The sequence below is a fragment of the Amblyomma mixtum genome, chromosome 3 (assembly GCF_055824585.1).
Source record: "Amblyomma mixtum isolate Tamu chromosome 3, ASM5582458v1, whole genome shotgun sequence".
Classification (NCBI taxonomy): Eukaryota; Metazoa; Arthropoda; class Arachnida; order Ixodida; family Ixodidae; genus Amblyomma; species Amblyomma mixtum.
In genome coordinates, this window is record NC_143014.1 from 420,469,804 (window position 1) to 420,484,139 (window position 14,336).

Here is a 14,336-nt window from a genome sequence, read left to right on the forward strand (position 1 = left end):
GTGAGGCGGAGGCCGGATTTGCCACTTCTGCGCATGCGCGAAACCGAGCGACGTCACGAACGGAGCAGGTGGCCGCCGTCGCCGCCGCCGCCGCAGACTCCGTCGCCTGACCTTTCGCCGCCGCCGCACGCTACTGCTCATGTGCGCCCCCGCTTCTCCTCCTTGCCACCATTTGACCTTTCGCCGCAGCCGTGCGCAGTGCGCATTTGAAAGCAGGGGTATGTAAGGCGCGCTTGCCCATAGAACAGGCGCAGACACTTGCCATGGATGGAGAAGCAGCAGTCGGACGGCACTGAAACAACGATCCAGAAGTGGTAGCTTGGGAGCTGGCTGAAAAGCAGCAAGAGCTTTTCGCTTCGAGATATCCAGGCTTAACCTTAGCTAAGCCGAATCCATTTTTTTCTAACCCAATGGTCTTTAAATTTCCGCCGTTTAACAGGAGTCCTATGTTTAAGCTTTGAAGGGTTTTGGAATATACGTTAAGTGAGGCATGGAGACGACGCTGACTCTAACGCGTGCTGGAAATCAACTATAAGCTGAATTCCGACCAAAATCCGTTTTCTTAATTGCGCGACCAGTTGTACCAAATGCGCAAATTTTCTCTTGAAGCCGCATGGGCTGCAAGGCTTAGCGTAGCTAGGTACCAGTTGTCTCAGTTTCCAGATAACGAGTGCAGATTATCTGGGAACGAGTAGTGGTGCATGGGCTGCAAGGCTTAGCATAGCTAGCTACCAGTTGTCTCAGTTTCCAGATAACGAGTGCAGATTATCTGGGAAGGAGTAGTGGTGTCAGGGCTTACTTTTGAGGACGAGATATTTCGCTCAAGGAAAGAAGTGCTATTGTAGTAAAAATAATTCTAGAAGTCATGCTTAGGTGCTCAACGCGAAACTACAAACAACAGTGCAGGAAGTGTGGGACGGACGCTTGTTGAAGGAAGCTGACCGCAACGAAAAATATTCTGGGAAAAAGCCTGCCGAAGATGGGTTGAAAGCGGTGAACCTGTTAAAAAGATGTGCGGTAAATTGCAGAGGAGGAAAAGAACTAAATAACTTGCAGGTAAGTCTGCAGGAGACCAGAATGCAATATGCCACTAGGTTACACATAGCGTCTAAAAGGGAGGGGGTACCAGCTAATTAAATTCAATACGAAAGGTATTGAATTTCAACAAAAGGCATGTAATTGCGAAGGAAAAGAAAAAATGGCTGAGGCTTAACTTGGTTAAGCCTGGAGAATGCGAAGCATCATCGTGTCGCGTAATTTGGAGGCGCACAACCACAGCGACGGCGCGAGGTGGGCCCCCGTTTCTCCACTGCCGTGACGTCAACAAGTCACGTGGTGTGGCATCATCGTGTCACGTGATTTGGAGGCGCACAACCACAGCGACTGCGCGAGGTGGGCCCCCGTTTCTCCACTGTCGTGACGTCATCGTGTCACGTGGTGTGACGTCATGTATCACGTTATTTGGAGGCGCACAACCACACCGACGGCGCGAGGTGGGCCCCCGTTTCTCCACTGTCGTGACGTCATCGTGCCACGTGGTGTGCCGTCATGTATCACGTGATTTGGAGGCGCACAACCACAGCGACGGCGCGAGGTGGGCCCCCGTTTCTCTACTGTCGTGACGTCATCGTTTCACGTGGTGTGACGTCATGTATCACGTGATTTGGAGGCGCATAACCACGGTGAAGGGCTGAAGTGGTAGCTAAAGTAGTATGCTTCGCATAAAAAAATTGCTGAGGCTCAGCTTGGCTAAGCCTGGGGAATGCGAAGCATATTAGTGGCTAGGCTTGGTAATACATGGCTTTCCTTGGTTGAATACTTGGTCATTTTAATACAACCCCTAGAAGCCTTCGTCGTGGGGGAAGACAACGGCATGGCTACAGCGGAACGCCGACTAACCCCGAGACACGCGTTGGGTGAGCGCCTGGATTGCCACGGAAGCCGCGTCTGCCTGCCCGGTGGAGCGAGCGTTTCACCTACACCGAGTGTGAACGCGCGTTCGAAATGCGCGGGAATGCGCGGGTGTGACGGCTAGGGGTCCCACGGCGACGGCGCGAGGTGGAGGCCGGCTCTCTCATCCGATGTCACGTGGTGTGACGTCACGGTGTCACGTGGCGTGACGGCTAGGGGTCCCACGGCGACGGCGCGAGGTGGAGGCCGGCTCTCTCATCCGATGTCACGTGGTGTGACGTCACGGTGTCACGTGGGGGTCCCACGGCGACGGCGTGAGTGGTAGCTCTAGCAATATGCTTCGCATAAAAATGGCTGAGGCTTAACTTGGTTAAGCCTGGAGAATGCGAAGCATCATCGTGTCGCGTAATTTGGAGGCGCACAACCACAGCGACGGCGCGAGGTGGGCCCCCGTTTCTCCACTGTCGTGACGTCATCGTGTCACGTGGTGTGACGTCATGTATGGCGTGATTTGGAGGCGCACAACCACAGCGACGGCGCGAGGTGGGCCCCCGTTTCTCTACTGTCGTGACGTCATCGTGTCACGTGGTGTGACGTCACGTATCACGTGATTTGGAGGCGCATAACCACGGTGAATGGCTGAAGTGGTAGCTAAAGTAGTATGCTTCGCATAAAAGGAAGAAATCACATAATGGTAAATACGAAGAAGTGCACTACTGTCTAGAAAATGATCAAGGTGCCTTAAATCACGAAGCGACCTGCACCTTGAGGTTAAGAAAAAACTGTTCAAAGGATAGAAAAGGGGTTAAGTGTGATAAACCACCCGCCTGAACTGCGATGCGCTCAAGATGCGCGCATTCACTTCCTGTGCTTTCGTGGGAACGGAATCAAGCTAGAGTACTCCGTATGCTCCCTACAGGTTTTGCAGGCTGCATGTGGCCGCACATTGCCGGGTTGTTCTCTGTCACGATTCCTGCGTGTGTGTATTGAAACAATGAGAAGCAGTATCCAGTAAGGTGAGCGTACGTGACGCTAAGCTCACCGAGGCGCAGGTGAGCAGCAGCAGCAGTAGGGCAGCCGCGGACGCGGGTCCGCGCGCTGCGTCCGAGCGTCCTCAGTGCCCGTGCACCTCCAGGAGTGAGGTGCACGTTTTCGTCGGCTGAGCCAACGCTGCTTTCTGCGGAACCACCACGCAGCAGGTGGAGATCTGTGCGGCGGCGCAGTGCAGACGCCTTACTCCCCGTGCACCGGTGAGCAAAGCCTGGGCCGCTGGCGGCACGAGACATATCACGAGACCCCGTGTATTGAAAAAACTGCGAAGACACAAGCAATGCCCGGATAGACAACACCCGCTTCCTAAAGGTGGAACTTCAGTTTTGCGGTAAAAATATGGTGCAGGCTGTCGTCATTTTCTGAATTATCAGAAAGGTACTGATCGGATGTGCAATATTAGAGTAAGAAAAGCATACACTTATCAATAATCAGCAAATATTGCATATGTTTCTTCGGTGTGCTGGCTAGTGTAACTCACAAAATTTTTCAGAGGAAAGTAAAAGAAATTGCAGTGCGTCGATGAGCGGAATTCCAATGCAAAACCGGAACTAAGCCTGAGTCGCAAATTTTTCGCCTCGATTACGCACTGCAATGCTGAACAAAATTGCGTCGTATGTTCCGTTTGACAGAGTAGAAGTAAACTTGATCTCACTACAATTGCTTACGGGCTGCTCTGTTCGTGATGCTAGACTGTTATTAAGAGTTTGCACATTTTTTTTCCTTTTTTCTCTGAACGCTCACAGGTGGTCATTATTGTGGTATTCAACCTTTTATTTCCAGACACATGTTTTGGTACTGTGTTGAACGTCCTTTGTTTGCAATGTTTCCACCTCTCACCAAGAAATACCGCTGATTATTTGCACCTTTCTTGCTTCCAGAAATAAAACTGGGCACTATAGCTTCCGCACTTGGTGCACTACAAAAGCTACATTTCCTACTACAAAATCAGGATGACAGCTTCGTTGTCGTCGTACGCAAAGACACCTTCCGCTATAGTACTGGGCCACCCCTGGTCCACCTAGGGCCGCGCGATACTTCTTAAGAATTGGCCGGGTGTGTACGCTAACGGCACGTAGCTGAGTTTAACTATCCTGCGTCACAAGCTGGACAGTAAGCACTAGTGCTTAAACATCAGAATGGGAGCCGACGGTGCCTTCCTTCGCGTTAAAGGCAGAAAAAAATTACACTCAAGTCTGATTACGCGGAGGAATGCGAAGGCACGGGTTTTGAGGAAAGGAACGGTTTTTGAGGGGAGGAAAGGGCGCAGTAGCTGCCAAGTCTTGACATGTCGGTGGACACTTCAACCGCGCCTTAAAGCATGCAACTGAAGCTGTATATGTCATCGTTGCGAACCCCTGCCGCTAGTTAACCTGCAATTTCACATCTCTACAACTTGGTGAACACCTCAACCGCACCCTAAGGGAAAATGAAGTATCAGAAAACATCCAATTGAAGGTGCGTATGCGAATGGTCCGAACCACTGTCGCAAGATTGCCCTCAACTTGACATGTAAGCCATATGCAAAGAGAAATGCTATGTCGCCACCCAGAATGCTGTAAGGCGAACGGTAGCTCACAATTTTGGTGAATGCATTCGGGAATACTGCCGCCACATTAAGGTCAACCATTGAAGACAGCACTGGGATTTCGTCGGTACCTGCGATATCTGTAGCATATACTAACGTCGTCCCTTCGGTGGACGCATTTTTGCGCTGCGCGTCCCTTTCCATCATTCTTCCTCGCTCCTGTCTGCACGTAGCAGCGATTGGGACTAAATTTGCCTGTGACTTCATCCCTTTGGTGCGACGTCACCACTATCTAAATTTGCCTGGTCCTGTAACGTGGCTTTGGCGTGAAGTAATAACTCCAAATTTTGCGTTATGCCTCGAGACTTTGGTGTGACGTCATTATCTTGACACATAACTCATTTTTTTTGCAAGTAATTCCTGTCACGCGACTTTTGTATCACGTAATCACCTTGACAACTGACTTTCAATTTGAAAGTGGTCGTGCCAAGGGACCCACTAATTACCCAATTAGTCTCGCTAAATAGTGATGACATCTTGGATTCTAATTTCCTTGATTTCTACTTAATAAATCAATTTTCCTTAATTGCATTAATTTCTTAATTCGTTACTAATTAACAATGTGACATCATTCTTCATCACGGCGTATAACACTATCCATTTATTCCTCAAGATTAATAACCTTTTACCCATTCATTCATCTCGAGGGACGTCATCGTGAGGACACATTTTACGGACAAGTTCTGCGGAAGAGACCTGCAGGCAAAACTGAGCTATATAATGCTTTCTCATCAATATATGTCAAGGAGCACGGTCCACGATCTTGATGTAGTGCATGAAAACGCATGAAAAGCAGCCGTGGGGCTTGTAGATTGGCACTGACAGGCGCGCGCGATCTGTCTCGCGCCCAAGAAAGCGTTCGAATGTGCACAGTTCGAACTCCTGTGCAAATTCCTCGCTCTCGGGTCCCTTCCCTACGAACCACGGAGCACGTTCGGGTTCATTGGCTTTAAGCTTCAACCACGGGAACAATTTTGGTACCGTGAGGCACTGGCTGAAGCTGCGCGCATCCGTGATTTAGTTCTTGACGCAGAAAGGACCTCTGCTGAATCCAGTGTAAGCTTGCATGAGGTTGACAAGAGAATGCTTGCTAAGGCACAGAAGGGTGAAATGACCGAAATACTTTATGCTTGTTGAACAACTAAGCGGCGGCTTCATGGTCAAGTCTTGACGGTGGAAAGGCATCTCAACAGAGCGTGGCTTGTTACTTGGTTTTGAGTAACGTATAGGCGAGACCTCCATTTGCAAACTGGTATTCAAGGCGCGTTTGCATATGCTACATACTGCTAAAGTGAACCCTATAACAACTAATTTGCCAAACTGGGGAACGTCTGCCACAAGCGAAGCTTCCCTTCAAAGCGTAAGCGATGGCCTGATTGACTTCTGGTGTGCAGCAAGCAATAGCCATCCAAAGACGGCCTTGTTCTTTGTTGCGAATTTTGGCGCAGTGAAAAATCTGAGTACAAATCAGGGTAGCTGGCGCCACCCAGTTAAGAAGACGTTCCTTTAAGTCGGTTTTTTCCGCCCAACAGCTTCAAGTCGTGAGGCGCGCACTAAGGGAAAGAAAGTTGGGACCATGCTAAAAAATCGAAACAAATCTCGATATTAGTCGACGTTCGTGACTGCCGGCAAAACTCACCAGAGAACCTTTCGACGTCACATCGCCGTGGTGGTGGCTGGAAGGGCGCCTTACAGCACTGCCAAGTGGGTTGCACTTCCCGTGCATACGGCCTCGGTGGACGTCAACCTGGAAGGCTGTGCAGGCGGCCATCTTGTTCTCCGAGTTTGTTGTCCTAGCGCCGGACCACGGTGACGTCGCGATGGGCGAGCTCGACGACCGGCGTCGTTCCAGGTGAACGATTCGCTCAGGCTGCAGCATGGCCTCTCTTGCCGTGGGAGCACCCCACTTCCTGTAAAAACTCGCCAAGACACGCACTTTGCAGTCGGTAGCCACTGCAGTGCCTCTGTCGTAGCGGGCGGAGGGCCACTCAGGATGTCTATGAGAGAAGTTGTTGTTGTTGTTGTAGCCTACGACAGAATGGCACATACCCACTCTGGGGGATCGGCCAAGAATCGGGTGGAAAAGGTTGGTATTCACCAACCTATTCTATGAGAGAAACGCAGGGAATAGCCGCTCATCGCAAAAAGACGGGATCTGCACCGTGCGCGTGCCGGAACGAAAGCCACGGGGCTGTTCTTCGTTTTTCTTTCTCCCCTTTCTTCCTCGTGCGGAAGGAACGATTCTGTCTGGACTTGGGAAAGCCCTGTACACTCGAGCAGCTGTATAAAAGCAGTGCCCCAGGCAGCCAATTTTTTTTTGTGGAGAAGGTATTGAGCCTGCAGAGACTACAAGTAACAAATATATTTGATTTTTAAATGTTTCAGAGTTTATTTTGTTATTTGGGCACGAAACCTTAACACTTCAGGCATGTGGAGCCAGCCAAATCCTTAGCTGGCGTGCGCGACGCCCGTGTTTTCTGTGCTCCTGCAGCTTGTGACTGCGCAAACTTGCTATGATCTCAAATTTAAGCAGAGGCTCACTAAACTCCTGCTTAAAAAAGAGCTTTCCCCAAGATTGCTTCGTCTCAAAGTGCACGAGTGCGGAAAAAGCAGCCGTCGCGCACGCCAGCTAAAGATTTCGCTGGCTGTACCACAAAATGTCTTGCTAAATGCCTCGAACCCACCACAAGCGACTAGAAAGGCAAGCTTAATGGCACCTGTTTCCTTTTGACACCTATTACCCCTATCTTTCTCATTGTTATTTAAGCAGGGTTTCTCCTAACATTTATCGACGCAATCCTGGCTCCACACACAAAAAAAAAAAGACACAGGTCCAGGCCGTAGAACCTGTCGCTGTCTTTTGTGCTCCACAATTCAAAAATTCTTCGCTGCATACTATTCAAGCGGTAAAAAATGGTGTGCTAAACTTCAATCGCATCGCATCGTCAGTTCTCGTTCTGCCTATTAGCCGATATAATTGCTTGGGCACACAGTTAAGAATGCAGGGTTACGCTATACCTGTAGGTCAATGAGAGTTAAAAGGAAATACGGGACTACTTTCACTTAAACAGAAAAAAAAATCTGGCATGTGTCATCTGTCTGTGGGTAACATCTTTGTGCGGGCCATGTTCTAATCATTTGTACGCGTGTTCTTCGCGTGGGAAATTTACGTTTTCGCGTACATTTATCGTGGCGCTTCTAACCCAGAAGCTCGCCTCCTCGTTACCCCTTGCAAAAATGAGCGTTCGGTTTCTGGTGTGATGTTCATGTATTCCTTGTGACACATTAGAAGGTCACCACGAAGGCAGGTACTCATGTCTTTCGACAATAAAAACTCAGCAGAGACTCTTTGACGTTAAAACAGAAGATTTCCTTATGTTATTAGCCATCAGCCACTCAAGTGAGTTTTCTCGTCGTTAACCTCCATGCAGAGATATAGCACAACATATTCAGATGTTATTTCACACGAAGTGTCCAGATTAGTGGCGTTACCTCTGATCGTTATTCAATGCGATGAACGTATCGCTCGGTGGCGTTAATATGAGTGACCAAAAAACGTGCTACCAGCAAGTGTGAAAGAAAGAACTTCTTTTTGTCTGCAAAGTGTAAAATATAGGCTCGAAGACATTGATACAGCAACGAACAACGTAATATCAAAGGCTCACTCAGTCGGAGGCTCCATATAGTGCGTCACGTTGCAAGCGTAAGCGCGCTGTTGTCAATATAACTCCGAACAGTGCAGAAAGGAACGCAACAAGAAAAAAAACCCGTGACAAGCATACGATGTACCAGTGTACAAGATAAAAAAGAAGACAGCGCAGTCTCTCGATTTTCAGTCACCTCATCATGTGTGTTTATATTATTCAAACGTTTGGATGGATTAGAAAGATGTGTGTCGCTACCATGCTCGCAGGTTTTGAAGCTACCTAGCGCATTATTCTAGTAATTTATGCCCCGGAATGCAGTTTTGCACAACGCTGTGGTCTGTACCAAGGATTAGGAGCGCTAAGACAGTAAAACGGACAGCTGTCGTTCTGAGACTTGTAGTTTCCCAAGTGGTTTGATAGGGCCAATGCGCTGTATGTCAAGGCTCGGAATACGTTGGTACCCCCAAGAGGCCTGAAAGGACCTTCTGAACAACGTTGTTTTCCCGTGCGTGCATGTAAGATGCTGCTGCTATATTTACACGCAATGGAAAGAACAGGAAACAACTGTGGCTGCACATATCACGCCACATAAGTTGACTAGTTAACGTATGGTCGCGTGGTGTAAGGCAACACTTGCACTGACACGGAAGGTTAATTTTTTTTTCAGTTCAACCAAGTCATCCAACACATTTAATCATCCAACACATTTAGCATTGATTCAATTAAATCTTTATACAGATTTTTTCTAGTGACATTGGAGAGGTACTGCATTGCAAATCGCAACATTCTGTACGCAAGCACAACTTCACGCAGATAACCTCTCACGGTACCACGCATGTTTTCAACAGAGCATACAACAACTCTTGGTAGCAATCGACATAAATGAACTTGCATAACTGTGCGAAGAAAAATATCGTTCTGGTCGCGAAGAAACATAAAGCGGGACACGATTTGTCACTCAAATAAATGAACAAGACCGAGACCTCCTCTCTACACGGGCAAGAATAAGTTTGTTCGACTAGTTTTTTCCCATGTTGACGCCGAAATAAATACAAAAAAAAACCCGATGGATCCTTTGAATATTGATCCGCGAGGCGCTCAACACATTCATGACATACCGTATCTTGGAGAAGAGGAACAGGGTACACACTGACATGTTTTACTTCTTTTGTACCCGTTGTGAAAATGCAATAAAGGAAAAAAAAGTGGCGTGGTGTAGTGGTTAGCGTGGTAAAACAAGGTGTCTAAGGTTGGCGGTTCGAATCCGCGTTCAGTTGTTCTTTTTTTTCTTTTTTGTTTTTGCTCTATTTTTTTGTTTTGCCTGTTATTTTGCATTACTGATCCCCATAATTGGATCGGGTTTTGAAACGGCACGTAATACATGAGATAGTCAAGAACAAATCATCAGAAGAGCATACATTAAGAACACACCAGAACCACGGTGGCCAATTCGTTTTTGAAAGCCATTAGGAATTCATTAGGAAAATCACCAGAAAGTCATAAGAAAGGCATAAGATCCTATTGTCAAAAGTCACTAGACTTTCTAAAGGAAGTCATTAGATTTTTTCTTAAGGGACGATATGTGCACAGGTGTGAGTACGTGTGATTCTAAGCCACTCTGTATTTTACGAAATACCCTCTCATCAACATGCAACGCCTCCCTATGCGGACTGTCAAGATGGCCACTCTTTAAGACTCCATTGAAAGTTGCGGGAACTTGTAGGTCCTTATAGTAAGCAAAACTTATGTACATGATGTACAGCCCCCATCAAAAGTATACAGCCCAAGGTGTTTGCTTACGGGGCCTGCAGCGTGCCCAGTTATGCATCCTAAGCGACCGTAATCTGTCGAACCATAAATGCATTCGAGTCCTCAATCCTGCGAAGCTTTGGACTGCTAGCTGCTGAGGAGCCGCGCTAAACTGTTTAGAAGCAAACCCCTTGTGCTGTATACTTTTTACGGGGACTGTACATAAACCGGTTACCCCTAGATCATAAACCTCCTTCTCATGACGGCAGCCATGGCTGGATGGTCACCGACCTGAGCGCAGGATGAGCCCTGCCACGCCCGAACCCTGCTTCCAACACCGTAGATGTGCGCTGAGTTCTTTGATTTAGAGTATCAACGTACGGAAGTTTCTAAAATGGTCCTGCTGAAATGCTGTCTAACGCATTTCTCAACTGCTCTAATGTCTCCATCTTACTCTCTATGGCAATGTATCCGAGGTCCGGGCTAATGCTGCGGTTAGCCTTAATCTAAGCTGACTTTCCCGCCTAATTATCAACAACACATGGCAGCTCAGCTCGCCCAACTAAGCCTACATCATGTCTCATCCATGGCGCTCTCCTTTTGTATTCCGAAATTAAAAGTTTATCTGCAAATATGAAGGCCAACTCTCCATTTGAGTGGCTACTTGGTGCGTAACCTTCAGTCTTTTCTCCTTTTTCCATTTCCTCTTTCAGTGTGGTGATTCGCCGCTGTCTGCTTGTTCTGAATTTATTTTGAAGACACGGCGTAATTGTCATCACTTGGGGTGCTTCCTTGGTTAAGGGGCTGTCATCTCAGCATAGTGACAGGAAAATACCCTGCTCCTGTGAGATTTTTTTTAATTAAAACAACTACGGCGCTTATGTTTTACATTGTTGTTGTGCATAAACTTAATGCCCCCTTATCAGCCCTTGTCTTGTTCTTGTTACGTACTCAAAGCCGTGTGCTCTTTTTTAATTACTGGTCTATCGCAAAAATTTATTTTAATTTTGGATCTGATAAAGCCACCCCCACCCCACCCTATACGCGTTAAATTCTTCACGCCGGGAAAAAGCAATTTTCACTCCATTGGCAATCAAGAAGTCTCTCATGTAGTCTTCTTGTGTCTCGTGTGCAGCCTTGAGACATAATCACTTTTATTAGCGACTGATTATCGAACTCTGTTCCACAAATCTGCGCCAAACCAAACCGGTGACACATTGAGCAGAAGAGAAAAAACTGGCTCTTTTCCGATTTTATGCTGTAGAAGTCCGCAGAATCTTGAAAATAACGGGGCAGATGGAGCTGTCGTCCAAACGAGGCGACCACTTCGCGCTTGACTGCGAATTGGATCATAGTTATTGTCTTTACGCATGGGTGCTACTGCCAAATCTGCACGAAGCAGTGCGCTGCCAAGGAACTGTGATCTGGATGCTGCCACGAGACACGCAGCAAGTGCAGCAAGAAAAACCTTGCAAGAAGTTGACGAAGAAACAAATGCTGAAGACCACCTCCAGCAGCATCCAGAGGGAGAAACTACTTGTCTCAACGCATAGATTCCCGTTGAGAGCTCCACACAAAAGTCGAAAAAATTTTATGAATTGCCTGTACTTTTTTTTGGACAATGCAACACCTGCATGAAATATATAAGCTTGGAAACCATGAAGATATTGCAAACATGTGCTCGTGCGAATAGAGACAAATCCCTGTCCAATCAAACCTAGGTCTGTCGGCTAACTAACGAGATCTGAGAATCTCACTGAGACGCAATAGTACGATGCTGATGCAAGTGAATCCCAAAACACTCTAAAGCTTTGGAGCCCCATCTGATGCCGTCTAAAATATCTTGGTTTTGTTCCCCAGTTACCTACTCAGAACCCCTTTCATTTATTAAGGTTAAGAGACGCACCTGAGCTGAAAAAAATGTTCAGTTACACGCAAAGCCTCCAGACCTCGCCTTTTATCAGGAAAGAATAGGGCAACGTCATCATCTTTAGGAAAATTTGTAATGTCATATTGCGATAGTGAGAAGCCCCAGGTTGCTTTGTTCTTGATGATAGTACAAGCCTAACTCTGCCGCTCTCTAATGACAGTGACCACCGAGTATGTTAAGCGCAGAGTTAACGCTGCAATTCGCACCATCCTTGAACGCCAATCGAAGAACAGCCACACAAATTGGAACGGTTTACAAAAAACATTCGAGATCACTGCGGTAAGCAGCTTTGCAGTATTGCGAAAGCATTGGAGCTTGCTCGGCATTAGACGCCCCTCTTTGCCTCTCGTTGCTACTTTTTGCCACCGATAATTCGCCGCTATCACATTTTAATTCCCCTTTACTTCATCCTTAATTCTTTTTAATTCGCCCTAAATCACACTTAATTCATCTTACTTCACTTTTAATCTATCATAATTCTCCTTATCTCACTTCAGTTAACTCTTAAATCATCTTACTCCACCCGTAATCCGTCGCTTGTTTCATTTCTATTCTTAAGTTCTGTAATTTCGGGCTTTCAAATTTGGCGCCAGGGTTTGGCTACGCTCACACATCCGGGCACATGCTCTCACACTTCCGCGTGTTCAAATTTGGCGCCACAAGCTGGCCTAACTCCGTCTACTTTTTGGATATTTTCGGCTGTAATTTATGAACCATTCATCTGATTTCAAAAATTCTTGTTTTTCGTAGCAAGCGCGCATCATCCTCTTTAGAATAAAGCCACTCGTTTGAATTTATCTCTTCAGAGTTTCTACAGTTACTGCCGACACGTTTTGATGACACGCTTTGGAAACACGAGCCCACGAACATAGACTAGTAACGCTTTCGCATTAAAAATTGACGTTCAAACTCCCGATTGGTTCGCTTCTCTCTTGTGCCTGGGTGAAGTGGACTGAAGTGATTCACGGTTCTCGATGAGTGGCACGAGGTGATTGTAGCTGCACAATTTGGTTGCGAACGAAACACTGGGAATGGAAGGAGTTATCACTGTACTCACACCGGAGCGCCTCTGCGGACGTTCTTTTACGGGATCGTATTTCAGGATCGCTTTGTCGGCCACCGCTTCCCATCTGCTTCGTAGACAGGTATCCCAAAGTATTTTATGCGAAGCATATTACTAGAGCTACACTACAGCCCGTCGAGCGCGGCGGTGGAGCTACCATTGACCTTTAGCGTGACCACGTGACACCACGTGACAGCATGACGTCACAGCAGAGGAGAGATGGGCTGCCGGCTCGCGCGGTCGGCCGCGGCGGTGGAGGCTCCACATCAGAGGCGCTGCAGCTGACCACGTGACGCTACATCAGCGGTATAAAGCTGAGCTTGCCTCGCTCTCCGGGCACTTACGAGGCGGCCAGGTGTTGGGATGCCGCCTAGAAGCAGGGCTGATTGAACGCAGGATTGAAGCAGGATTGAACGAGAAGCGAAAGCTTCAGCGTGCCACAGAGACCGATGAAGAGCGGGATGAACGTCAACCAAGGAAAGCCATGTATTACCAAGCCTAGCCATCAATATGCTTCGCATCTGACTAGGCTTAACCTTAGCTAAGCCTCAGCCATTTTTTTCCGTGGACGCACGCGCTCACGGGCACATTCGCGCCTACGTCATTGCCGGCATCGAAGCTCATCCGAGTAGAGTTTGGGGCGAACTATCGACTGTCAATCTACCCACCTTGCAGGCGCTGCTGTTACCGAGCCAACTCATAGGGAGGCTCATATTTGCCTTTGTCGCGCACCTTCCCTTGTATCATCGTCGTCTGTGTGCGTGTGCAGTAATTTAGCGGTGACGTAATAACGAACTCGAAAAGCGGAGAACTCCGACGCGGTCGGCATAAGCGCTCATCCCACCAGAATGTAGCACTGCAAAGCTGAGTGAGAAAAAATGCTTGACTACGTGTAGGTATCCACGCATGTATTATGTAAGCAGCGCATGCAAGTATGCATATATCTACGGGCTTCCGCTAGCGAAATGGAGATACTGAACATGTTTCAAACGTCACTTGCGTCACGAGGTGCAAACGATTATGCTTGTTTTGACTTTAGGCTCAAAAAACAAATTTGAAGTTAAAGTTGGCTCTAAGCACATAAAAACATCACTTGCTTGGTCAGCTCGATCGTTACCGAACGTATCTCCTGAGGTGAGTATGTTTCTGTTGTTTTCGCTTAAGGATGCACTCACGTAACTACTAACGTGAACAAATTGTACAATTGAAGGGCAATATCGAGTAAATATTGCCTTATATTACTGCGACTCTTAGTACCAGATCAATGGTATGATGGGATTGTCGTAACTGGCATGCGCGGCGGTCCGTCGAGGAAAAAGTCGGAGAAAAAGGCAGAGCGCCAGCACCTTGCTGGTTTACACTGGACCGCCGCGTGCGTTGATCAGAGGCATTCATAGC

The 14,336-nt window shown here is 47.6% G+C and overlaps 1 pseudogene; it reads right to left on the reverse strand.

Moving 5' to 3' along the window:
• Positions 1 to 6,688, reverse strand: part of LOC149357884 (uncharacterized) — a 52,140-nt pseudogene extending 45,452 nt beyond the window's left edge.
• Between the last annotated feature and the right edge of the window lie 7,648 nt (positions 6,689 to 14,336).